Source organism: Caretta caretta, chromosome 1 (genome assembly GCF_965140235.1).
Source record: "Caretta caretta isolate rCarCar2 chromosome 1, rCarCar1.hap1, whole genome shotgun sequence".
In the NCBI taxonomy this organism is placed as follows: domain Eukaryota; kingdom Metazoa; phylum Chordata; order Testudines; family Cheloniidae; genus Caretta; species Caretta caretta.
Window position 1 is genome coordinate 199439743 of NC_134206.1, and position 27591 is coordinate 199467333.

A 27591-nucleotide genomic window follows, 5' to 3' on the forward strand; every position below is an offset into this window, starting at 1 on the left:
CAAGGTCCCTTCCAATCCTACACTTCTATGATTCTATGTAAATGTATCCAGGTCTATCTGGAGATTTTGTGAGGCTCTTTCATAAACAAACCTTCGGAGTTTCATTTGGCTCCCTCTCCACCCTCGAGGACACCTTAGGCATGTCTGTGACACCAAATATGCACCAAATCTTGCAAGAATTCAACATGGACTCAAGCTAAGTACAAAAAATTGGTGGTGCACACTCTGGAGCTATTTGGCTTCACGAATACTCGGAGGATGGTGGTAGAGGGTCTTTTCTTTTTGTGTATGCAGAAAACTAAATTTGAGATTAAGTATTTGTTGTCATAGTATTTTAATTATATTTACGGCTGTTGATTAATCGCAGTTAACTCACGCAATTAAAAACAATTAACTGCGACTAAAAAAATTAATCACCATTAATCACACTGTTAAACAATAGAATACCAATTGACATTTATTAAATATTTTGGGATATTTTTCTACATTTTCAAATATATTGATTTCTATTACAACACAGAATACAAAGTGCACAGTGCTCACTTTATATTATTTTTATTACAAATATTTGAACTGTAAAATTATAAGATAAATAGTATTTTTCAATTCACCTCATACACGTACTGCAGTGCAATCTCTTTATTGTGAAAGTGTAACTTACAAATATAGATTTTTTTTGTTACATAATTGCACTCAAAAACAAAACAATGTAAAACTTTAGAGCCTACACGTCCACTCAGTCCTACTTTTTGTTCAGCCAATTCCTAGGACAAACACATTTGTTTGCATTTACAGGAGCTACTGCTGACTGCTTCTTATTTACAATGTTCCCTGAAAGTGAGAACAGGCATTTTCATGGCACTTTTGTAGCTGGCGTTGCAAGCTATTTATGTGACAGATGTGCAAAATATTCATATGTCCCTTCATGCTTCGGCATGATGCTTGTTAAAAAAAATGCATTAATTACATTTGTGACTGAACTCCTTAAGGAGAATTCTCTGTCTCCTTTTCCGTTTTACCCGCATTCTGCCTTATATTTCATGTTATAGCAGTCATGGATGATGACCCAGCACATGTTCGTATTAAGAACACTTTCACAGCAGATTTGACAAAATGCAAAGAAGATATCAATGTGAGATTTCTAAGGATATATACAGCACTTGACCCAAGGTTTAAGAATCTGAAGTGTCTTCCAAAATCTGAGAGGGACGAGGTGTGGAGCATGCTTTCAGAAGTCTTAAAAGAGCAACACTCTGATGCGGAAACTACAGAACCAGAACTACCAAACAAGAAAATCAACCTTCTGCTGGTGGCATCTGACTCAGATGATGAACATGAACATGCGTTGGCCTGCTCTGCTTTGGATTGTTATTGAGCAGAACCCGTCATCAGCATGGATGTGTGTCTTCTGGAATGGAGGTTGAAGCATGAAGAGACATGAATTTTTAGCGCATCTGGCATGTAAATATCTTGCGACACTAGCTACAACAATGTCATGCCAATGCCTGTTCTCACTTTCAGGTGACATTGTAAACAAGACGCAGACAGCATTATCTTCTGTAAATTGTAACCAAACTTGTTTTCTGAGTGATTGACTGAAGTAGGACTGAGTGGACTTGTAGGTTCTAAAGTTTTACATTGTTTTATTTTTGAATGCAGTTATTTTTTGTACATAATTCTACATTTGTAAGTTCAACTTTCATGGTAAAGAGATTGCACTACAGTACTTGTATTAGGTGAATTGAAATATACTATTTTGTTTTTTACAATGCAAATATTTGTAATAAAAATAAAGTGAGCACTGTACATTTTGTATTCTGTGTTGTAACTGAAATTAATAAATTTGAAAATGTAGAAAACATCCAAAAATATTTAAATAAATGGTATTCTATTATTGTTTAACAGTGCAATTAATCACGCGATTAATCGCGATTAATTTTTTTAATCGCTTGACAGCCCTAATTATGTTCCTTATCACAAAGAAAACAGAACAGCAGATGAAATAATGCACGTAAAAGCAGGGACAAAGGAAAGATGTCCTCCCTAAGGCTGTTTTAAATCAGTTTGTGGGATGCAGTGATTACCAAGAAGTTCTGCAACATATGATGAAACATGAATCAGAAGTCATCTGTGTACACATTCCTTTGAACTTCATTCACTGGACACAGAAATTCTGCTCACCCTAGGGCACATAAAGCAGCTACATAACTGTAATAATATCCTTTCTGAATTACAGAATGTGTGTATTTCCCATCATTAGTGGTAACTATTAAATACTGAAAAATCACAAAGCACCCACTTGGATATATATATCTATGGTTTTATACTGCCACCCATCACCATAGTACTTGAGCATCTTCCACATACAATCAATAGCAAAGTCCCTAATGGATTTCATGTAGTCTCTAACACTTCTCCCCTTTTAGAGTTAAAATCTCTACTTGGGGTATTTTTCAGGGTCATTAGGATAGGGTTATTTTTTACATATTTTTACAAATTACAGGTTTTTAATTACTTTATTTTAATTTTAGTGTGTTCTTTTGGTAGACTGGTGTGTCACTTTCTAAAAGGAAGGGTTTTGCAGGGTTTCCCAAAGACACTTAAGTTCTGGTTTCTCTTAATCTCCCCTGGAAGTTTGTTCCATACCCAGATCCCCTTGACTGAGAATGTTTTGTCCACAGCTCTCAAGCGCTTGTTCTGGGTTTTGTCATCTGCACTGTCCTACAGGAGCACAACTATCTCTGGTGATTACCTTAATAAATGCTTACCTTTTATTTAAACACAGCAAAATCATTCCAAGGAATTAGAGATAAATCCAAACAGTCTCCTGCTGGCTTCTAGAAGCCTCCTTCTTTAAGTAGTTTTAAACACAAACCAGATTTAATTAGAATAACTGCAGAATACCATAAATTGTAACTTTTGAGTGTTGTTCTCAATAGGAACAGTGGTGCTCACATGGACCCCAGCTTAGTCTATATCTACACAGCCAATAGCTAATTAGCCCCACAGTTAGATGCCATACTGACAGATGCTTTAGAAAAAACAAAGACGAATAGACAGATACTGGATTAAAATATTATGCAAAACATATATAAACAGTATTATGAGGCTAGTTCCCAATAAATATTAAGAAACAAACACAAAGAATGTAACCTTTTCAGAGGTTAAGAGAAAAACCAATTTTTACCATACATAATATAAGGATGCTAGCCCATTAAAGAAAAAGAATCGGTGAGCTTTTCTCTGATGGGTCTTTTCCATCGCTAGCAATTTCCAGAGGTAAATGGAATGATTACCTCTGTGTATGGTTCATTTTGTCTGTCTCTCTCTTTTCCCTGGAGAGGATTCTGATGCATAATGCTTCTTCCCCATCACTGACCCTTTAGTTTTCATGGTTCTTTTACTGTATTTCAGATGCACTTTTCAATGGCTAAATCACTAGATGAAATACTATAGGGAACAGACCTTTATTGGTAGGGGATGCTCTAGATGAATTAATACGATTTTTCTATCTCTAACTTCTGTGATTTACTTGGCTCTTTTAATTGCTTCTGCTTTTCTAGCTGAATGAGAATTTATTTAATGGGAATTCCTTCAACTTCTGTGAAAGGAAAGGAGCAACAATTTTCAAATGGACAAATAATAATAATTAAAGTATTGATTTTTTCATCAACATTTAAGCTTCATATCCTTACAAACTCCCTCACCTTCTCTTTCCCCTACCACCAAGCCTGACATTTCGCATTTAAAATATTAAAGAACGCTTTATCGAAATGGTTATCATTATTTTGCATTTACCAAAATCCCTAGTTTTAGTAAACAAAAGATTTTGCTACAAGTTTCAAGAACACTTTCAATAAAATTTTAATTAAAAATTTCATGAAGAACTTTGAAAAAATTAAATATGGATCTACTATGAACCCTGTGAAATGGAAACATCTTCCAAAAAACACCGCCCCGCCCCCCAAAAAACAACAAAAAACCAGCTAGTGCTAGACTCTACCAGTCTGGGCTACACCTCAATAATTAGTGCCTGATTTCGCAAATACTTACTTTCAGGCCTAGTACTTATAGCTGTTCCTGCTGAAGTACTAAGTGTTTATAGTTCAAGACTGATGTCTGGTAGTAAGTGTTTGCAGGACCAGGGCTTAGAACTGAAAGGCTTTCATATCCCGTAACCAGTCACCTGAATCTTATTTGATCTTTCCACTTTTTGTTATGATTTTCAGTAAGGGTTTCCACCTAATTTTTCTCTTTGTTCTGTATTTTCTGCATATTGTGTTGATTTTTTTTTAAAAGAAAAGAAATCCCAAGTGCAAAGCTGGCTCTGGTTACAAGCCTTTTGAAATGGAAAATGGGTATTGATTGAACATTACTCACATCAATAGGTACAATTAATCTCATCAGAAACTCATTTACCAGATCTCTAGGAGAACTTTTTCAAAGATGAATTTTTAATTAATTTTAGATAGGAGTTTCACAATTACATAATGTGCATATTTATTTTAGTATCTGAAGATACTTGGTTCATAATATTACTATGTATTACTGAATACAGAATGAGTGATTTTAAATTTAGTTCTGGTTTAGTTTGGCAATATCTGCTAAGTTTACTTTACCTTAGAATTATGATCAGGGAAAAACTTGTGGCATAAATCCCAAGAACAATTTTTTATAAGCAGAAAATATTTTCAACTGCATTGCAAATGTGAAATGTAAAGAAAATGCTGGAAAATGACATGTAAAAATATGTTTTGTGTTTACGTAAAGTAGTGTAACCTAACTTGGAGAAGGAAAACACTCAGGAGGATTTCATACTGTCCTTCCACCCTTGAACCAGCTCATGTTTGTTGGATCAATGCCCAGCACTAGCGAGATGCTTCAATAAGTTACAGCAAAGTTCAAGCTGAAGTATATGTTATTACTGTGGGCCTGATGCTACAAATAGCAAAACACATGTTTGTAGGTGAGCACCCTACACTCCCACGGGTGAAGTGAATCCTCATTTCAATGGGAGTTGCAGGGACAAAGTGGCATTACTATAGCCCCAATTCAACAAGGCACTTAAACACATGCTTAACTTTTAACACATTCTTTAGTCCCATTGAAATCAATGGAACCAAAGAACATGCTTATATTTACGCACATGCTTAAGTACTTTGTTGAATCGGGCCTCTGAGTCTACTGCCTTGATTCTATTCTCACTTACATCTCTTATCTCCTTTCTTGCTACTCTCTCTCTTTCTCATTCCCTATAGTCTTTTCCATTCTTGACTGTACCCTCTTTTCCTTTCCCCCCTCCCTTAGCTTTTCACCTGCCTTCATGCTATTCCTCTGCAGTCTCCCACTTCTTGTGCACCAAGAGTGCCTCACACCTCCAAAACCCATTTGTTACATATACCTTTGCAACATTGATTCCTTTCCTCTCCCCATCCTGGATCATATCTTCACCCTATTCTTGCCCTTGAATTGTTATCTCACACATTGTATTAGTCTGAATTTGCCTCTGATCTGACAAACGCTTATTCCCGTGTGAAGTCCCATTGACTCCAATAGAACTACACATAGGAATATTTGAAGTATTCAAGATTTTAGCTAATAATCTCTCCAAGACAGGGACCACTTTAATTTTTTTTAACATGCTTGTAAAGTGCTGATCACATTTGCCAATGTTATAGAAATAATCAACAGAACTGGTTCTATGTGCTTGATTTTTATTTAACTTAAGTGCTTAATATTATCAGCCTTTGTTTCCAAATTTTGAAAAAAAACCCTGTAAATACATCAAGGACATATGACCAGTTATGCCAAGCTGTGTGATTTGAGTGTAATGCTTGTTTATAGATTTAACAAGAAGTCAGAGATGAAGGTGCAAACTTGAGGTGAAATAGGGTTTGAGAATCCAAAAACCTGGCAATTTGCTGCATAAAATACAGTACCTAGAATCTAAGATCCAATAGACACAACTCAAAATAGAATTTTGTATTTGATAAATATATATGTTCTCTAAAGATATCAGTTTTTGCACATTAGGTAAGGAATCTCAGTAGCAAAGAAGTTCCACTCTACAAAAGATTATGTTTTGTCTGCCCTTAAATTGTGAATCAGACCATGAAAAATAATGGTATCAACATTGTCTTTTCCAGATAAAGAGCTTGGTCAGGAGCCTAAATGTTTTTTGTGGTTGAATGCAATCCTATCATAGCAATGATCAGAGCTAAGTTGCAAGCAAATCACTTAAATGGAAGGCAAAAAGGTTTTTCAGCGAAGAGAGAAAATCAATATGTGAACATAAAATCAAGGAACACCAGCTCACTGATAGAAACTGTAAGCATCTTTTGCACAGGTCTAAATAATGCACAATTGCTGAATGGTACTCACAGCTTGATGGCTATTTGGAACTGAAATAGCAGGAATTGTAGGTGAAAATTGCATGGGTCCTTATAATTTAATACAGTCTTTAATTGATGGGAATTGGAATTAAAGAAGGAAAATAGACTGACAAAAATCACATATTTTAGAAGAAATGTTGTGCTATGTGAATAATTCTGTATATAAAAATGAAAGAATATGGTAAAATTTACTGACAATTAGAGAGCTAACTGGACTGTTCTTCATAAATGCCTAGCTGCATACTTTAGGTCAAACTGTGCCAGCATCCCTCTCCGGAGTGCAGTGTTGCCCATGTTCATGATTTTATCATGAATCTCATGATATATGTCCCCAGCTGCTGGAGACAAGTGATTGAGTGAGAATCTCACCTTTCATTAAAAACAAACAAAAACCAAAAACAAACCTAAGTTTCTAGCCCTCACAGTTGTGGAAAGAAGCTTGAAAGTATGACCTGAGTGCACCTGAACGTTTGAAAACCCCAAAGGTAAACAAAAAGATCCAAAATTCATTATTTTTTTAAATCACATGATTTTTAAGCCAGTCTCATGATTACTAAGAGCCTGACTCATGAGGGCTTGTTATTGGCAGTACTGGGAGTGCTCTACGTCTTGGGGATGGGTTATACAGAGCTGGATCATTGAGCAGAGGAGATCGGAGGTAGCCATAGTAGGGTAGTCAGGTGCCTGGTTTCCGACTGGAAAGTTCAGTCGAAAAGAGGACCTGACAATGTCCGACTGGACACCCACAGTCCGGTTTCTGCGGGCGGGGGAGGCGCCAGGTCATCATCCGCACAAGCCCCAACTCAGGTGGGGCTGCCCCCTACCTGCATCGGGTGGCCGCAGCTCCCAGCCCAGGCTCCACAGGTGAGTCCCTCCTGACCCAGGAGGGGTGTTGGGAGGGGAAAAGCCATGATTGACAAGGGGGAGAGGAAAAGAGGAGTGGATGGGAGGCAAGGCCTCGGGGGGACAAGGTGGTGGGGTGGGGACTGGGGGAAGAGGTGGGGAAGGGGCAGGGCTTTGGAGGAATAGGCGGGGCAGGGGTGGAAACTCAAGGGGAAGAGGCGGGGCAGGGGAGGTTACGGCACTCCTACTGGAATGTCTGATTTTTAAATATTACCAAACTGGCAACCCTAATCCAGAGCCTCTGCAGGGCAGGCACCAACAAAGCAATTAGAGAGCAGTGGGGCAATTCACCATATAGCAGCTCTTCTGACACTTGCTGGGGCATTCCTTCATCACCTGCTGTCAGGTGCTAACATGGTTAGGCACACTGAATCCCATTATACAAGCACACTAGGAGAGAACAGGATCTACACCATGCCCCTGAGCTGGCTGTCCACAGCCTTTTGGGGCTGAAGAGTGCTGTTCAATATGTTAGGGTATGTCTACACTGCATTCAGAAGTGTGAGTGTAGCACGTGTAGACATACCTGATCTAGCTTTGATCTAGCTAGCTTGAATAAAAATAGTAGGGATGTCAAGCGATTAAAAAAATAATCATGATTAATTGCATGATTAAAAAAATTAATCACAATTAATTGCACTGTTAAAAAATAATAGAGTACCATTTATTTAAATATTTTGGATGTTTTCTACATTTTCAAATATATTGATTTCAATTACAATACAAAATACAAAGCGCTCGCTTTACATTTATTTTTGATTACAAGTATTTGCACTGTAAAAAAACAAAAGAAATAGTATTTTTCAATTCACCTAATACAAGTACTGTAATGCAATCTCTTTGTTATGAAAGTTGAACTTACAAATGTAGAATTATGTACAAAAAAACTGCATTCAAAAATAAAACAATGTAAAATTTTAGAGCCTGCAAGTCCCTTAGTCCTACTTCTCGCTCAGCCAATCACTCAGACAAACAAATTTGTTTACATTTCCAGAAGTAATGCTGCCTGCTTTTTGTTTATGTCACCTGAAAGTAAGAACAGGAGTTCTCATGGCACTACTGTAGCTGGCATCGCAAGATATTTATGTTCCTGATGCACTAAAGATTCATATGTCCCTTCATGTTTCAACCACCCATTCCAGGGAACATGCGTCCATGCTGACGAATGGTTCTGCTCAATAATAATCCAAAGCAATGTGGACCGATGCATGTTCATTTTCATTATCTGGATCAGATGCCAGCAGAAGGCTGATTTTCTTTTTTGGTGGTTTGGGTTCAGTAATTTCCGCATCAGAGTGTTGCTCTTTTAAGACTTCTGAAAGAATTCTCCACACCTCGTCCCTCGCAGATTTTGGAAGGCACTTCAGATTCTTAAACCTTGGGTCAAGTGCTGTAGCTATCTTTAGAAATCCCACATTGGTACCTTTGTGTTTTGTGAAATCTGCAAAGAAGGTGTTCTTAAAATGAACATGTGGTGGGTCATCATCCGAGAAAGCTATAACATGAAATATTATGTCAGAATGTGGATAAAACAGAGCAAGGGACATACAATTCTCTCCCAAGAAGTTCAATCACAAATTTAATTAATGCATTATTTTTTTAATGAGTGTCTTCAGCATGGAAGCATGTCCTCTGAAATGGTGGCCAAAGCATGAATGGGGATACGAATGTTTAGCATATCTGTCACATAAATACCTTGCAATGCCGGCTACAAAAGTGCCATGCAAATGTCTGTTCTCACTTTCTGGTGACATTGTAAATAAGAAGCAGGCAGCATTATCTCCTGGAAATGTAAACAAACTTGTTTGTCTTAGCGATTGGCTGAACAAAAAGTAGGACTGAGTGGACTTGTAGGCTCTGAAGTTTTACATTGTTTTGTTTTTGAGTGCAGTTATGTAACAAAACAAAAATCTACAATCTAGCATGGAGGATAGATCCATCGATGGCTATTAGCCAGGATGGACAGGGATGGTGTCCGTAGCCTCTGTTTGCCAGAAGCTGGGAATGGGCAACAGGGCAACAATCACTTGAGGATTACCAGTTCTGTTCATTCCCTCTGGGGCACCTGGCATTGGCCACTGTTGGAAGATAGGGTACTGGGCTAGATGGACCTTTGATCTGATTCAGTATGGCCGATCTTAAGTTCTTATTTGTAAGTTACACTTTCATGACAAAGAGATTGCACTGCAGTACTTGCATGAGGTGAATTGAAAAATGCTATTTCTTTTGTTTATCATTTTTACAGTGCAAATATTTGTAATAAAAATAATATACACTTTGATTTCAATTACAGTGTAGAAGTGAAAGTGTAGAAGAATATCCAAAATAACAGTGCAATTAAAACTGAGATTAATCATAATTAATCTTTTTAATTGTGATTAATATTTTTGAGTTAATCACGTGAGTTAACTGCGATTAATCGACAGCCGTAAAAAACAGCAGTGAAGCCACGGCAGCACAAGCCGCAGCATTGGATCCCAGGTGGGCTTGTGCATCATCTACACGTGCTGTAGCCACGCCTCTGATTACACTCTACGCATACCCAACGTCAACCCCCACCAGTGCTCTGGGAGGCTAATGCAAGAATTATGTTGGGGTCCTGCATGGGTGTGTAGTAAAGGTGAAGAGACTTCTTGTGCCCTCTTCCATCCCCACCAGGGCTGACCATGTGGTTCCACACCCTTTCCATGCCAGCCTGCTTATCTTCAGGATTAGTCAGACCAGGGCAGAGCTCCCAGACCTACTTACATGCCCCTTCCTTCCCACATACAAAACTATCAAGATTTGACCGAAAGCGAATTACTCCACTGTTCCACTGCCAATAACTTATCTGTGTACTTCCCTGCATCAACTTTGAATCACAAACACAGCACTCAATGAAGAGAATTTTCCTTTCCTAACGCATTTGCATTTTAAAAGAGATCTTCACCTGTGTTCGCATAATTTATAGCCAGAAATAATAAAGAAAAGTAAACTGAAAAAAATCACTTTGTGAAATGTTCAGCGTTTTACCTTTTGATGTGTCAGGTACTGAAGAAAATTGGGGTTCAAGAAGTGAGTTCCCCATGTGTAAAAAGGTGATTTTTTTCCTTTGTTTTGACTATTTAGACTCTTTAGAGCTGAAACCATCTATCACTAAATGTTTGGATAGTCTTTAGCACTATATGTTTGTACAGTCTCTAGCACAATTGATTATATTATAATATAATATTATAAGAAATAATAAGTGATCTTTTTTGTTTGTTTCTAAAGTTTAGGAGCCAAATCTTAAAGCCCTTATCTGAGCAAAATGCATTCATTTCAAAAGGAGTTTGGTGGGAGTTAGGAATGCAAGGCATATCCCTAGAAGAGATAAAATGTGAATATATGCAAGATGTATGCTCAGCAGAGAAAGAAACAGTGCAATCAGCATGGGCTTTCCCAGAATGCTCGGTGTTTATAACAAGACAGCAAAATATGCTAACATAATCTGAAGGTAAACAGGAAAACTCTCCAGTTTGCAGTCTAATCCAGTCCTATGATGCCGAGGTGTGGAGTCCAGCTAGATCTAGTCAAAGATAGGGACTTATTTGCAGAAAATTTGCCCCTGCTTTCCATTGACTAATTTTGAAAGTCCAGCCTTCCCAAAGTCATTATTTCCTCCTCTCTCTTAAAGCAGCCATTTCTGTAACTATAGCAATGGGAGAGGAAAGCTGAACTAGAGTTAACTCTTTGCTCACCAAGACCAGGTAGCACCCTTGCACCCTATCACATAAAATTCTCAAATTGTAACAATGAAAGGCAATAGGCAACAATAGGAATTTTTACTCTGTCCTCCTAAGACACCAGGACCCACACTAATATGAAAAACCAACCAGTGTAGTGTTCCTCAAGGTATTTTTTTGTTTCGGTAACTGATTTATATTCATTAGTATAATATCTGTCCTAATAAAGGGCCAGATGTTCTCCTCTGCTATGCAGTGTGAAATGAAGTGAATGTATGGAAATTGCAAGGAAAGGGAGCATTTGAAACAGGAAGAGGGAAAGGATGGTGCTCTTTGCACATTGCCCCCTCCCATCTCCTAGCCCTATAGCCGTCGGTAATGGCCCCACTTGCAAAATTATATGCAATTGGGAAGATACAATCAGGTTGAAGGGGATGGAGCTAGTGAGAAACTGCTTTATGTGGCAGACTCCCAGGTGAATGGGTCCTAAATTACATGGTAAATTGCGATGGCGGATTGGGAAATTCTCCCAATTGCCTTCAGGCGTTGACTGCACACAAACTTGCACTGGTTTAACTAACTAGGTTTAAAAACACACTTTTAGTTAAATTAGTGCATGTTTTGGGGTTCACAAAGCCTGAGTTTAATGAAATGCAAAAGAATAGGGGTCTATGTTTAGCAAAAAAAGCAAATGGCAGGAAAGTGTAAAAAGAACCTAGCAGGTGTCCTACTTTATCTCAAGCCTCCTTGTTATGTTGCATTTCAGTTGAGGGTGAAGGGATCCCTATGTTCCCCTTTTCTCACAGTGATGGAACTAATGTTTAGTCACTGAGATCCAGGTATTATTATAGTACTGAAGGTGCTTGGTTATTTTTCTTAATGCATATCAGTCCCTTTTAAATAACATAGTGTGACAGCCATCATCTTGTCCAATACCAAGGCCCTCCAGAGCGGAAAGCATAATTCTCTACAGTTAGGGCTAAAATGCCAAACTCACAAGCTGAGGTCTGTAAAAAACTCAGGACTTGTCCACATAGGGAAGCTGACCAGCAGAACTATAGCATTCTCATTATACCACTATAGCCACTGGTGTAATTCCACTTGTGGCTATTCGAGTCTGGAGTAAAAGTGACTTTTATTCCAGTATAATTAAAGTGTAATAAGTGACTGGAGGCATTTTATAAATGCCTATTCTAGGTCAGTGTAAAAACTGGGAGTTTGTAAAACGACTTATTTGGGAGTGGAGGCCAGCGTTATGGGCCTGGTTTTCAGAGATGCTAAGCACTTACTCCGAGTTCAGTTACAGTCCTGGCTCTCAGCTCTTCTGAGAATCAGGTCCTAAGCACCTAAGGATAGGGCCCATTTGAACTTTTTTTTTGGGGAGGTATTATGTGTACTCTTTTCACTGGCATCCACTGAAACAGGTGAGGTCTTAGGTGAGCAAGTCTCAAGTGTAGGGCTACAATTTTGTCATGGAAAATGTGATTTTGAATGAAATCAGGGAAATCTCAGAAATGGCCATATGAACACATTTGACTAGAGCCCCCCCAAACCGAGTGGCTTTGCAACCTGGCTCACGGGGTCGCAGCACCACTCAGGTTTGGCTCATTGTGATGCTAAACACCCTGTACCCTATTGTAATAATCTTTGTACAAAATATGCCTTGTGAAGTATCATTTGAAAACTAATAACTCATGGATCATTAATATGCTTGCATGATGTATGTATTCAGTGGGTAGTAAGAGTTATGAATGTATGCTGGAATTATAACTGGTGTGTGACGCATGGCCAGAAAGGGTTAAACATTCTGCAAAATAAATGATTCAAATTCAACCCTTAAAGACATATGGGGAGATAATGTTTGTGTTTTGTGTATTTACATATATATGGGTAGTGGTCAACAATGTAATCAACAGTCCCTGTTTATGTTGTATTCTGATGATTCAGAGATCAAAAGAACATCCTAGCATTTAAATGAATTATAAACACGGGATGTCTCTGTATTCTTCTCTCTTTGAAATGTATAGCAAATCACCTGTGAATGGTGGAAAAACAGGCAATTGCCTTATGTTAATCTGTATGAACAATTAACGATGATGCTTAGGAAATGAGGACCTATTGTTCCCTAAAGGACTCCAACCTGTCAAAGAAGGCTTGAGATTGTATAAAAGATGTTTGGATCCCAAACCTTTGTATCTCAGATCTGCTTAAGCTTCATCAGGGGGAGTTTGTGTCGCAAGATGAGATCCCAGTTAAGCTGGTACACACTGGACATTGGACTATAACCTACGGATTAAATTCTAAAAGAACTCTTTGCAACTACAAAGCTCACCATCTCTGCTATAAATCTGAAACTCAAGAATTAAACTCATGTCTGTATGTATATGGAGCTTTTAACCATACTCTCACTCTCTTTTCTTTTTAAATAAATTTTAGTTTAGTTAATAAGAATTGGTTGTAAGCATGTTTTTGGGTAAGATCTGGAATATTCAATAACCTGGGAGGTAACATGTCTGATCCTTTGGGATTGGTAGAACCTTTTCTTTTACATGATGAAATAAGATTTTCAGAAATCTTCATCATATCTGACTTGGATACCTGCATGGAGGCCTGAGGCTGGGTTACTTTAAGGGAACTGTGTTGCTGGTTTCTGGGCAATCAGTGAGGTAATAAAGAAACTGTTTTGTGCTGGCTTGGTAAATCTAATTATTGAAAAATCCACCAGCTTTTGGGATTGTCTGCCCCATTCTTTGCAGTTCACCCTAATTGAGTGACCTCAGCTGGCCCCTGCTGGGATCCCGGTCACATGATGTATGTGTGCAAACCAGGTATGTTGGGGGAGTGGTTTAATAGGTCTAGCTGAAATAAAGGAATGTGTGTTTACCTCACTTCACATATAAGCAGCAAACAGATCCATAAAGCTAAGAAAGGGTGAAGGCAAACCTCATTCTAACAAGACAGGGAGAACACAGTATGGCATCTACATCCACCAGGAGAGAGAAGCTTGGGTTGGGTTTTACTTTTCAGAAGTATCCATTTAAAAATTTACTGTTCTCTAGAGATGGGCTGAACCTCAAGTGATTAGCACCTGAATCACCTGATTGTGTACAATATTACTGTATTATAGAAGTGTATCAAGTGAGGTCTTTTCTAAAAGCTAATGACACATTGGTGATTAATATCATTGCGAGATGCATGTATTAACTCTATATAAGGAATTATGACTACTCATTGAGATGAAGCTGTCCAGTCTGTCCAGCCAGGAGGGAATGTCACAGCTATATCCTATGTACCTGTCTCCTATGTAAATAAAGCCTGGTGGAATCAGAAACAATGGAAGCCCCATTTACATAGAAATCATACAGGGAGATGGTTAGCACACAGGAAGGGAAGAACAACATGACATCATCACCCTGCCTCATGAAACAAAGTCATTGAGCTTTGGGAGATACAGGCAAGGACAGGAGCCATCTTTGGCATCCATCACTAGACAGACGTAAGAGGCCCGAGATTTGGCAAGCTGAAAAAGATGGGGTCTTCAACCAAGTGGGGGTTGAAGTCTCTAGAACTGAATATAGGTGAGAAACCTGCTGAGGCAAATATAATTCCCCCAAAGACAACAAGGGAAGCCAGCACCTTGTACTTTTGTGGAAGGTCCTGACTGAGGGAAAGTCAGCAATCTGGGAAGAAGAATGACTGGTGAGAGGAACCATCTTGAACAAAGCTTGTATTTTGCTAGATTAAGTTTTAGACTCTTAGAAATGTATTTTGTTTTGTTTTACTTGTAACTCTTTTTATCTTAATTCCTTATACTTGAACTCACTTAATCCTGTGTATATTTTGTTAAGAATTTTATTTCAGTTTTATCTTAAACCAACTCAGTGCGGTGTTTAAAGGGAAGGGTGTAGTTTCCCCCCAGTTCAGTTAATAAGATGTGTTGTTTTGTGTCTTTAGAAGAACAAGTTAAACTTCATTATTTCTCTCAGCTGTCCGGGAGAGGGCTGGACACTTCAGGGCACAGAGTTCCAGAGAAATTCAGGACTGAGAGTCTGTTGGGATCACCCTGCTGGTTGTAACCCAGGCTGGTGGAAGCCAGAGTGGGGCTGAAGACATGCTGCTGAGGTCAGAGCTACTGACCCAGGGCTGCCTGGCACACAGACACTCAGGGTGTGACCTGGTAGGCTGGTTGTGAGTTGCCCAGGTTAGGAGCTACAACAGCAAAGCATAGTGAGGCACCCACAGTTACAGGACAGGTGGTAACACAATCCCACTGGTCTGGATTTGCAGCCCAACCAGAATGTGACACCCATCTGCCCCTCTGTCTATGGAGGGCAGATGGGCCAAACCTTACTGATGCTGTGACCCCATGTGCTGGGTTGCAACATCTGGAGAGGGGAGCTGGGCCCAGCCCCACAGCACTGGGGCTGCTGCTGAGGGGTAAGTGTAAAGTAGGCTTGCTTTTCACCAACCTCCCTACTATACTCTTGTGTATGTTAGTGTAGCAGAAACTACATTATTTGATTACCTTTCTGTGATCTGTCATATTTTCCCTGCACTTCTGCTGTGACATTTACTAAACATTTCCATGCCAAAATCTTAGCCTTAATCATATGTAGTCATTCTATTTTGTTTCTCCTATTCTGTGTAGAATGAAGGAAAATCATTTTTGAAAATAAACATGCATTGATAACTCTATGAGATTTTCAGTAACCAGGTTAAAGCAGACTCAACCAGTCTGGTTATATCTCTATCTGGGATACACATATATTCAGAGCTTTTGCCAGTCATTCACAGGCTATAGTCCACAACACACACTTTATAAATTATATATCATGGGCCCATATCAAAACCCTGGGTCTGAAGACTTCCTGAAGTTTGAAAAACTTTGGATCTGAATCCGAACTTTGTAGCTCAGGCTCATCTCTAATATATTGATGTGCCTGATTCTGCTCTCACTTCCACAGCTTTCATGCTGGTGTAACTTTCCTTCAGTGGATTTACTCCTGATGTTTATCCCCTGTGTAACACTGTATAATCAGACCTTATCAATGTCTACACACACAAACGTGCACACATACACAGAGAGAGATACTGCATAACAGTAGCTATGCACTGTAGATCAAATCCTGCAGTCCTAGGAAAATTCCCACTGAAGTCAATGGCAGTTTTGCCTGCATTGGGGCTGCAGGTTTTAGCCCTAAAGCTCTAAGATAAAGACATTCTCAGAGACCTGGTGAACAAAACTATCTACCATTAATCATGATTGTGTATATATAAAAGCAGGATCCATGCAGGAGACTAAGGCTTTGTCTACACTGGAAACTGAATGACAAAACTTTTGTTGTTTAGGGCAGTGTGTGAATACCCACCCCCCCCCGACAACAAAAGTTTTGCCAATGAAAAGCGCCGGTGTGAACAGTGCTTTGTCGGCAGGAGAGTGCTACCAAGCTACCACCACTCGTTGGGGGGGGGAGGTTTTTTGTTGGCAGGGGAGCTCTCTCCCACCAACAAACAGCAGCTACACGGTGCGCCTTTTAGCGGCAGGGCTGTAGTGGCACAAAAGGTGCGTAGCGTAGACAAAGCCTGAGGTATAATTCTCTGCCACTTCCTTCAGGCTGAAAACAAATTTTAGGTCTTGATCACCCTGACCTGTCAGTTTCAATGGGCCTGCTCACATGGATAACGTTTTGCTGGATCAGGCCGTTGGTGGCTATCATGTGAGGAAACAAGCCAGTACAACAGCTGCTTAGTATTCATTGCAAAGCAAACGTACAATGCTAACACCATTAATCAGCTTGTCCAAGTGACTAAAATGTCAAGTTGATGTAAGAAAGCTTGGATTTAAAAGCAAACACTTCTTACAGATCTAGATGGGTACATAGTGATGGATTAGCTAGCTGGAAAATGAAGAATGACTCCAACACAATGTAAGCCGTGGAATGTATGTAAATTTAACAGTGTACACAGAAGGACTGTGGAGAAATTAGAGGTATGTGAACCAGTTCTATAAAAATCAACCCCCACCCACTGGTACTGCAAACCTCAGAATGTGATACTAAGCAGAAAGAATGAGAACACTTATGTTTTGGCTCAGACAGTCAAATGCAGGTTGCAGGCAGTGCCCTGAAAGTAACTTTTGCTCATTAGCAGTAGTACTAATAGCACCTACCGTTTTTTTCCCCTATCCAAAGGTGGAAACAGAACTTAAAAAGAAAAGAAGCAGAAGCAGAAGAAGGGTGAGGAGGAGGATAGACTAAGGGCCAATGAAGTAGGTGGAAAGCTGTATAAGGTTATTCCAAATTTTGAGCTAAAATGTTGTGGGAAAACTGAAGAACAAGCTGGAAGGTGGTTTGTTAGGTAGGCATTTCAACAACGGAGAGAATGCCTATCAGGGAGCAAGGAGGAGGTAGAAGACTTAGAATCATGGAAGTTAGAGATGGAAAAGACCTGTGTCAGCTAATTTAAACATGCAGGATTGCTCACTACAGTATATGTTCTAGTGCTTTATCAGGCTTAAAGCAAGTCCAAAGCTTTGGGGTTTCCACAACTTCTGTTGGGAGACATTTCTATAGCAAAATATATTTCACTGTCAGGAAGTTTTTCCTGAGATTCAATCTAATTTTTTGGTCTATCTTGATTTCTTTCCCTAATACCTAGTCACACCACAATAAAAAATTAATCTCCCTCCTGGGTGTTTACACCCTTTAAATGGCTGTAGACTGTTATCATGTCCCCTTTTAGGGCCTGATTATATCGTCCTAACTCAGAAAATAGCATCTTACATTGTGAATTAGCCCCATTGAAATAAATGGAAATTCTCATGGAGTAAGACAATATTCAGAATGAGCAAAGGTGGCAGAATCTGTCCCTTAGTCATCACTGAGACAAGCACGCTATGGCTTGAATCAGAGAGAGAGAGACCTTTTTTCATTGGGAAGAGGAAACTATTGGTGCTGTGGACTGACTGAATCAATCTTTCACCATCTTTTGAACTGAAATGATTGTATGTGACGTGTTACCTTAAGGCGGGGGTCGGGGGGGGGGGTGAGGGGGGAGTATGAGACATCTTGCCCTCACAGTAAAATAACATCTTTCTGTTGCACTGTTTTCTTTGCCTTGGGGAAAGATGATGGGGATAGATAGCTTCAGAATTTACTGTAAATTGCTAGTGAGTAAGTGTGGTGGGTTTCAGTTTCATTGAATAAAGAGGAACTTTTATGCAGCCCTGCTGCACTTTGGTCAGCTTTGCTCACCCTCTGTGAAACTCAGAAAACTCCCTGGGCTTGGCTTGCCTTCAGATGCCTTCATTTGCTTGTGCCAACTTGGCTTAGCTCATCTTACATTTGGTGGGTGTCAGATGCCCCTGGCTTTGCCTTAGCCCAACCTTGACAAGATCCGGAGGCTCGCTGAACTTGGCTGACCCCTTGGTTGGCCTCAGATAGTCTCCTGGGATTGGCTCATGGATGAGCGTCTCTGCTTAGCTTGTCTGCTTAGTAGGGCTCTAGGGGCTGCGTATATAGTTGCAACTCCTGTGCTGCTGGGATGCTGTTGCTATGAACCCTGTTGTTTCTAGTATAAAATAAAGATGGGATAAATTTCTAAATTAGAGTTGGACAAAAAACAAACTAACCAACCTGAGCATATAAAAATTGGATTAAGTTTGATATGAAATGGCCTCTGCCCTAATATTAACTTCATGGAGTATTGCCAGTAGAGTGTGTGACCAGATCACCAGCAGTTCCACTTTGGACTCCATATTAGAGTTGTCTAAAGAAGATGCATTTAAGTTGTATGTAAAGTCCAGTCAGTGCTAACCGAACACAGTTAACAATACACCAGAAGGAGTATGAACCTTAAGCCCTTTAACCATAATTTAAACCTAAACAATTTTTTATCCCAACAATGAATTTTGTCGCAACAGAATTGTTAAGGATCTTAGGGGTATGACTCTCTATTAGTTACCTATATGGTTGGGTATGAATCGTTTAGTGCTTGGCTTCCATTACCATGCAAATAAATCCTCTAGGCTATACAACAGAAGGGTATTTTTAGGGCTGTGAAATTATGTCTTCATAAATTATACGTTATACATGGTCTTGAATACAAATTATGTAAATCAGCTCCTTTAAGATCTTCTCAAGAGTATATTTGGTTTCTTCTGTTCCTCTGGACTAAAATAGCTACAGAACATAATTTCTCAGCTCAAAAATAATCAAACTCAGACATTTTCGGGGGCTGTATTTATTTCATGCACATTATATTTAAGGCTCTGTGTGTTCAATGAAAAGCTGGACCTAAATTCTAGAGCTAGATGCTTGGGTTCTGTGGCACTGTTGTGCACCAAGCTGGAAATCTTATGGCAGCTTCATTTAAATTTCAAAATGTAGGGTTTTAATTAACTACATATTAAATCAAACTATCCCATCAGCACAATAAGATCTGGGCTTCTTATTTTGATATCCATTTTAATTTATTTTATGCTGTCCCTATGTTTATCATGTTCAATGCGCCACTGATTTTTTGCATTGACAACACATAACCATATTGTAGAAGTTGTTGGTGGAAGTAGAAGGTTTTGGTAGCCAAGCAGGGGCAGTTGGGAGGTGCAGCAGCTGCGGAGATGTGAAAGGCAATTTGGAATTGTGCAATGAGCCCGTTAACTCATCCGTTAAATCATCAGTAGTTAGACACTTACCAGTGTTGCTATTTACACTGTCATATTTAAGACCCAGCGTTCACAATCCATCCAGAAGAATAGGGCAGCTAATATCTCAGATGTATTGTTTCAGGCTGTCTAAAAACTCATGAATACTTTGTTGCATTAGTTATACTTGGCTATCATTTTCAATGCTGTTTTTACAACCAAGAGGGCTAGAGTAGACAGCACAATAGGGCCCTGATCCTGATCAGGGACTCTGGGCATCCTCTTTGTACATTAATAATAATAGCTTCTGGAACACAGTTCTACAGCAAATTCTGTTGCCATGGAATCATAGTATACATGGAGCCTTGATAATATTTTAGTTCAGTATTTTGTACATAATTTTGATCCTAGGAAATTCACACACTAGGTCAAGTGCCTTGGGAGTTTAGCTTAGATCATTTTGTCTCACATGAATTATCTGAGTTAGGAACTGCACGCAGGCACCAAGTGTCTCACAAACTGTCAGGAAGCATCTTGGCCTCTTTCAAGGATTTGGGAATATGGTTTACTGTACCAAATTTCAGATGTACCAGTACTACTTCTGTACAATATCTGACTTAAAAGTGTGTCATTAGGTTCCCCATTTTAACATCTTTGGGGATTTTATTGGTCATTATTTAAGCTGTTCCCTTGTTTTTGGTTAATCTCCATTCTTGTTAGTTTATTTACCAATTTGTCTGCATTTTTTATGCAGTGTTGTATTGTAATACCCTCCTCTTTTCTCTTCTTGCATTGAATTTGTACTTTCCCTTTGATCAAAGTCTCACAGGGTGACTGGATGTACAGCATAGGTCAGACCTTCAGCTCATGTAAATCACTGAAGTCAGTGGAGCTACACAGATTTACACCAGCAGAGGAGTTGGCCCTATCTTTGGTATGTTTAGAGAGCCCATGATGCTAGTATTTAAGGGTAGCACCTAAGCAATAGCTCTCTCTGGAGCCCATAAACATCGCTCCTTGTGTTGCAAACTGAGGGTTTCCTGAGACTGGTGTGAGATGATTCTTTGATCCAAGGGACTTAGTACACCATGCAGTCCTTGTCCTTTATGGTCTGTCCTTAATCCCCACTTCTTCGTATTTTACCTCTGCAATATTAAACTGTATGTCTGATTCCAAAACCAACTATGATAAAAAGATTGGTGATTATTGCCCTATAAATAGAGTGCTGGAACTCTATTATCTTTTCTCTTCGTGCATTGAATTTGTACTTTCCCTTTGATCAGTCCCTTAGTAATATGTGTCTCTTGAATGAGAGAGTGCTCTGGGTGGCCACTTGAGTGATTCTGAGGAAACCCAGAATATTTTGAGGCCTCGCAAATGGAAAATAACCTATATAAGGTAACCCTCTTAACTAAAATGACCATATGTCCTCATTTTACCAGGACAGTCCAGGATTTTCATTTCATCTCCTGGTGTCTCTCAAACTTTCAGGATACTTGGTTTTTCATTCCAACACTCAAAATATTCATTTTTAAAAATAACTTCAACATATTTGTTGTTACTTATTATTATAGAGAATAAAATTTTCTCCAGGTTTACCAGGAACAAACAGTCCAGTGGAATGAGTGTCCATTGTGATAAATAGTGTTTGGAGTGAAGAGAAAAGTCAAATGACACCATCAAAGCTGTTCTTTTGTTCAATGTCACACTACATACTCAGAACATAAGCTACTGAAAAAAAGCCTTCATTCTAAGAAGTATGCATGGGCCAATGCTGAGTCAGAAGATGACAGCAACAACATCGGCATGCAGTTTTAAGTAAGTTTTGTATAAGTATTGTCACCACAGAGTATCCCAGTATGTAATTTTGGAAATACAGTCACTTTATCTTTAGTGAATGATACTACAACACTACATATGGTCATAGGAAAAAGGCCAGAAGATTTCCAGATTTACAGTTAGAAAAACAACAGTCCTATATGACAATTACAAACATTGTTCTCTATTATTCATAAAATCCATAATCAATGCAGATGAGATGACTTCATCATTTGGTCCAAGCCATCAGCTCTTTAACAGAAAAGCAGACCTCTTAGGAAGTTGTTAGTTTATGTAAGATAGCTTTTAGATATGATTGGTCTCTCTGGATTGGCAGATACATAGGCTGAGATTCTAATCTTGCCAAGAGATGGTCAGGAAGTCACAGATGTGATAAAATCTTTGGAAAGAAAGACGTAACCTGGAGTGGATGGTAATTAGAATGAGTTCACTCTGACCACCAAACCAAGTTTCAGTGGTTGTCTCAAATATTTCACATATTAGACAATCCAGCAACTCACTAAGATCTTGGCAGGGTTCCACTGTTCCAGTTAGACCCAAGTTGGAAAAGAGCTTACAGATCAATACCTCTTGTTAGATACTGATAATAGGCTCTTAACTAAATTTCTGACTAAGATGAGACCAGAACAATCATTTATTAAATTTTGGATCTCACAAAGATCGAACTGGATTTATATAGCTATAGCTATATAGCTAAGAGATGGAAGATTACATAGTGTGTACAGTAGTTTTGAATGAAATATTTCACACTAAAAACAATGGGGAAATAGCTTAATGTTTACTGCATGCTTTCTGATAGTAAAAGTGCTAGTTATGTAGAAAAGCATCTGGCACTGGCCACTTTCAGTAGACAGACTCCTGGGCTAGATGGACCATTACTCTGACCCATTTATGGCTGTTCTTATGCCCTTATGACACAACATAGCTGTAAGATAGGGAAATATCATAGTCCTCATTTTACAGATAGGGAAGTGAGGCACAGGGATACTATGTCACCCAGGAAGTTTGTGGCAAAGCCAGGAATTGAACCACATCTGCTGAGTCCCAGTCCAGCGTCTTATCCCCAAATCCATTCTTTTTAACTCATAAAAATGCACAGGACCAAATTACTGCCTCTCAGCCTTCATAACCTAGGTTAGCAAAGAGAATACAGAAAGATCAGAAAGTATGTTTCTAACTCAAAGTTAGCTCTGTGATAATAGAATATCCTTAAGTTGTTTTTTTGCCTTCACTTAAGTCATAAAAAAGAGAGAGAGAGAGACTGTTTAATGGAGACATTTTCCAGACCTAGTTCTGCTTCCCTCTTCACTCCTTCACTTCTTCAAGATGTCTCCCAGGATAACTCAGTGTCACCTGAATAGATGATATTGGGTAAGACAGACCATATGAGTCACATGCATACGTTTTAAATGGTTGTGAAAGCTTAATATTAGGCAAAAACACATGGCTCCCTTAGGTCTGCTTCTCAGGCTACCTTGGAAAGGAAGCTGTTTTGAAAGCTTTGTCTGTTTAAAACATGTAAATAAACTTGACTAGATCAGTTGTGCAGAGAAATATTTTTATATCCTCTGCTCCCCTCCCCTCTGTATACAAGCTGATCCTGTTAATTAGCCCTGACTCCAATGGAAACAGAAATGTGCTGATAAAGTGATTGTTTCTGTTATCAGAGTTTCATGCTGTGCTGGGAGTTATTTGCTTTTATTTCAGGAATGCCTCAGAATTTAGCCACAGTGCAAAGTATCAAAACATTTTTGAAACAAAATCTGTATTAAGGTAAACATAATCCTTTAGCAGCTAGGGAAGTGGGATGAAATCAATAAAGGGCTGCATAATAGGACACTTATGAGAGTGAGTGCCAATTCAAATGTGTTTCACTACTGTAAACTGATTTGCAGACAACACCAGATGTGCCACTAGGTTGCCATTCGTTCCCCTTTGAAAGTCAGGGAAGTGCAGATTCCCTGGAAATCATCCCAGTGAAGCAGAAGTGGCACACATTTATCAAGGTCTTGACTAGAGACCAGTTCTTGAAACTTCAGCTGGGAGTTGAGGGTTCTCAGCATCTCCCAAAAGATTCCCAGCCCCTTGGCCCTAGGTAGAATTCACGTCATTTAACACAAGAAAATACATTCAAAAATCCTTGTAGCTATTCTGAAAATTTAGGGTTAGCAGCAAGACTGATATTTGTACCATAAGAATGGCCCTTTCGTAGTTAATCCAGATGGGACCTAATTAAGACTTGAATATATCCTTCGGGGCCAAACTACCACAATCAATACAGTGAACGTTCACTTGAGTATTATTTACTTTTTTTCCCCTCTTGAAGAGTTCTTTTCTAGTAGACAATCACTAATATCTCAAATTTTACAGGAAATGTGACTGTCTTACATACCTCAGTCTAAGAGGTTTTTGACTCCGCATACTGAAAAGTACAAAGTTCAAACATACTCAGCTGCAGATGAGATCATCCTCACCAGTTCTCTGCAGCTGATCATAATAAAAACATCACCTCCCATGTGACCAGCCCTTGCCAGTTAGGAGCAATGATGTAATCTCTGGTGGGATACTGGGAGACATGTAGCTAGTATTAAAATGCAAATATTTCTCCTGGTCTCCTTGTAACCTTTAATTTCCTTTAGCGGAAGGACTGCGAGATTGACCAGAGTTTAAAGGGTTTAAGGAAATAAACACTGTTCTAATATTAGATTTTAAAATGGCAATCACCTTAATATCACAGATAGCAAATTGCCACTTGAAATGAACTTGTCTGACCAATGTGATAATGAAGGTGATTTTTACTATTTAGGAGAGTATGTGCCTTTAAATTAGAGGGATGGGGGGAGTTACTATTAGCATCTGTTTTTCTGAGCTGCAAATGTTCTGATCCAATGCCCATAGAAGTCAATGGAAAAACTTTCATTTACTTTAATGGGCAGGAGATCAAGCCCTTAATGTTTAGGCAGGACATCTGCACAGCAAGAATTTTATCCTCCCAGGCAGGAATGCAGTTTCTGAGGAATATCATAGACTGCTGTGGTGGCCTCAGGCAAGAACAGAAAATAAGTTTCTATAATGAGAATAAAAGGAGAAGGGGGTTAAAAGTATACAGAACATCACATTTTAAAAAAGGGACAATGACTCGCCCAGAATTTAGTTTGTTATAGCCTTCCCCAATCAAGAATAAAAGCACAATTACATTAGATGACTGTCTACTATGATCCAGGAGGTAAGAAAAATTGTTATTCACAAAATAATGAATTCAGCTAGCTCAAGGAACATCAGATAATTATTAAGATACCTGACCAGGCCTCAGTGTTTGCTTGAGAGAGTGTACAGTGGGGGATGTTAAACGATCTGGTCTCACTCAGCTGGACTTCACAACTGAGCAGAAAGGTGCATAAAAAGGCAGATACCTCAGGCCTCAAGTTTGCTAAGGAACAGGCATTGACTGATGCCTAAACAAGCAAGCTGTCACAACCAGAATGGAATCAGTGCCACTGAAAACAAGACTTCCAGCCCTCTCCTAAAAAAAAGAAGTCTCCTTTGCTTTAGAAACCTTCAAGGAAATTATGCTGTCTCTCTGAACATGCAGCATTACTTCAGAAACAAAATCCAAGAAAGAAGCTTCTTGAAGATACCCCAGTCAACTCCAGAGATCCTCTGTGGCAAGTGTTTATGCTAAATAACTTTCTTGTTATACACAGTCAAGTGAGCTTCAACGAAAAGACATCTGTCTACTTTAACAGCTGGAGAGGAACTGCTAGTGTTTCAGAATAATTAGTTCAATTGGAAACGATTGCTCAGGTAGCAGCTTGACTTCACACAAAAATATCCAGTAGACCTAAGATGTGCATTAGCAACTGACATTTTGAATAACTTCCATAAAGACAACTGAGTACTGCAATGGTTCCATTGTGTTCCACTGAGGAGCCAGAGCTGGAGGAAGTGGGCTTCAGCATCTGACTAACTTATGTCTAGGTTGCACCATACAGGTGACAGAAAGACCAAATTGGGTCTACTTTTTAAGATAAAAAGGCTTCAGTCCTCATCTGCGGCTGAGACATGTACAACTCAACATCAGGAGAAGAGATTGATGTGTGTGTAAAGTGGCTTTTAAGGCACCTTTGCATTCCCCTGATCACATATACAGGGGCAGTCCCATGGGGAATGACAGACTGACTGGAGGACTGTGCTAACTTGTGCTCACTGCTGGAGTCAATGTGGCAGCCAGGGAGCATCAGGGGAAGGCGAGGCCACACTTCTTACATAAGGAGCCAAGAAGTGGCCATCAGAGGATCCTTTTATATTGGGGTGATCCGGCCATGGCTGGCTATGTTGGCCTCAGCCTCACTTTGTGTTAGTGGTGCAGCACACACCAGCAACAGCACAAGGTCCAAAGTGTGTGCATCCAATATAAAACGATTGCTGCCACAATTCTTCCCCATAGGAAATATATTCCAGCAGAAATAGAGGGCTTTCCTTTTATACATAGACAAGGCATTGCTTTGTTTAAAACTACAGTAAATAAACTGTATTTCTATTAATACTTGTAATTGTTTTTATGTAATGATCATTTGCTTTCGTGTTACTGTATGGCTCTGATTGCTTCTGTATACTGATAATTTGCCTTCAGTTGCCTTGGTATATGCCGATTTGCCTTACAGATTTGCCTTGGACTGCTTTGTGTATCAATAACTTACTATACATAATTCTGATAGAAAATGGCTGACTTGAGTTTTGCCTTCTTTCATTGTTATTATCTGAGTGTTTGCCTAAACTAGAGTCAAACTTATGTATCACTAAATAGCGGGACTAATTCCCTGAGCTGTTCTACTTTTAATAGTTGGGTCGATCAGACTCTTGTGGTTCCCTTGAATTGCATTTTGGTGTCCGATTATATAGCAAACAACCTACTGGTACATGTTTTTTTTTTTTTCTTGTTGCAAGTGTTTCCTTTTCCCTATTCACCGTCGTTAAGGAATCAAAAGAAGAACCCATAAAGGACCATCAAACTAAAGATGAATTCCACTAAGAGACCACAGGCCAAGTGCTGGGTGTTCACAAGAAAAGCGTTGCATGGAGCAAGTTGAGGAGGGCAGCCTACTGGAAATAACATGCCAGTTTAAAAATAAGTTATAATAACTTAGTCAACTGGTAACACATGATGATATTTCCAAGGGGAATCCTTCCGAGACCATCTGGACTCTTTCACTTTCCAGGCTGAGAAGGGGCTAAGCTGGATTTTTTGAAGCATACAAGGACTGGGGACAAGTGGTCTGGGTAATTCCATCTGTCTCTGGGAAGGATAGGTGGCCAGGCTCATTGATATAAAACCCAGTGCCAGAAAGACTCTACTGGAATGGCCACAGCTGCACAGCAAGAAAGGTAAAGACACTACTGTCTACAGTGCTCAGTTCAGCGGAAGTTCTGAGGAAGACCTCAGTTCTATTCCTCATTTTAATCTTGTGGTCTGTTGGCCAATAAGGGATACCGTGTCTTTTTCAGCAATGCCTTGTCTAGCTGATAATGCAGGGAGGGTCTAGCATGCTGTGCAAGGAGGGTCCTTTCCCGCCCCAGGATCTCTTCCTTGGGTAAAAGGATATTGGCTATGATGCTGACCTTCTTGGGTGAGAGTAGACCCCTCCAGGATACAGCATAGACATGGATGACTCACTCCCCTTAGGGCGTAATAATAAAATAACAACGATAAATAAATAAAAAAATAATAATTAATAATAATTTTAATAAAAAGAGCCTGACTTGGCAAACAGCATTTAGGTTCCTTTTATTATTTTTTTGTAAATTCTGAAATAAAAAGGGCTTTAAAATATTTTCTCCCGGATAAGACTTTAAACAAGTCTGGTTAAATTGTAGGCAGAGAAAAAGCACATGGGTGAGAATGGTTGGTTTCCACAGTCAGCCTTAGTGAACAATCACTCAGACTAGGCAATAAAATGCCACATAGAAAACTTAGAGCCTGTCTGTGTTTACAGGCTCACCATTATTGTTTCTGGATCTTCCTGCAGCTGCTATATCATGTATCATGTTTGTCTGAGTTCAGCTGTAAATTCTCCTGGTGCAAGGAACCTGTCCTCATGTGTTTTCTAAG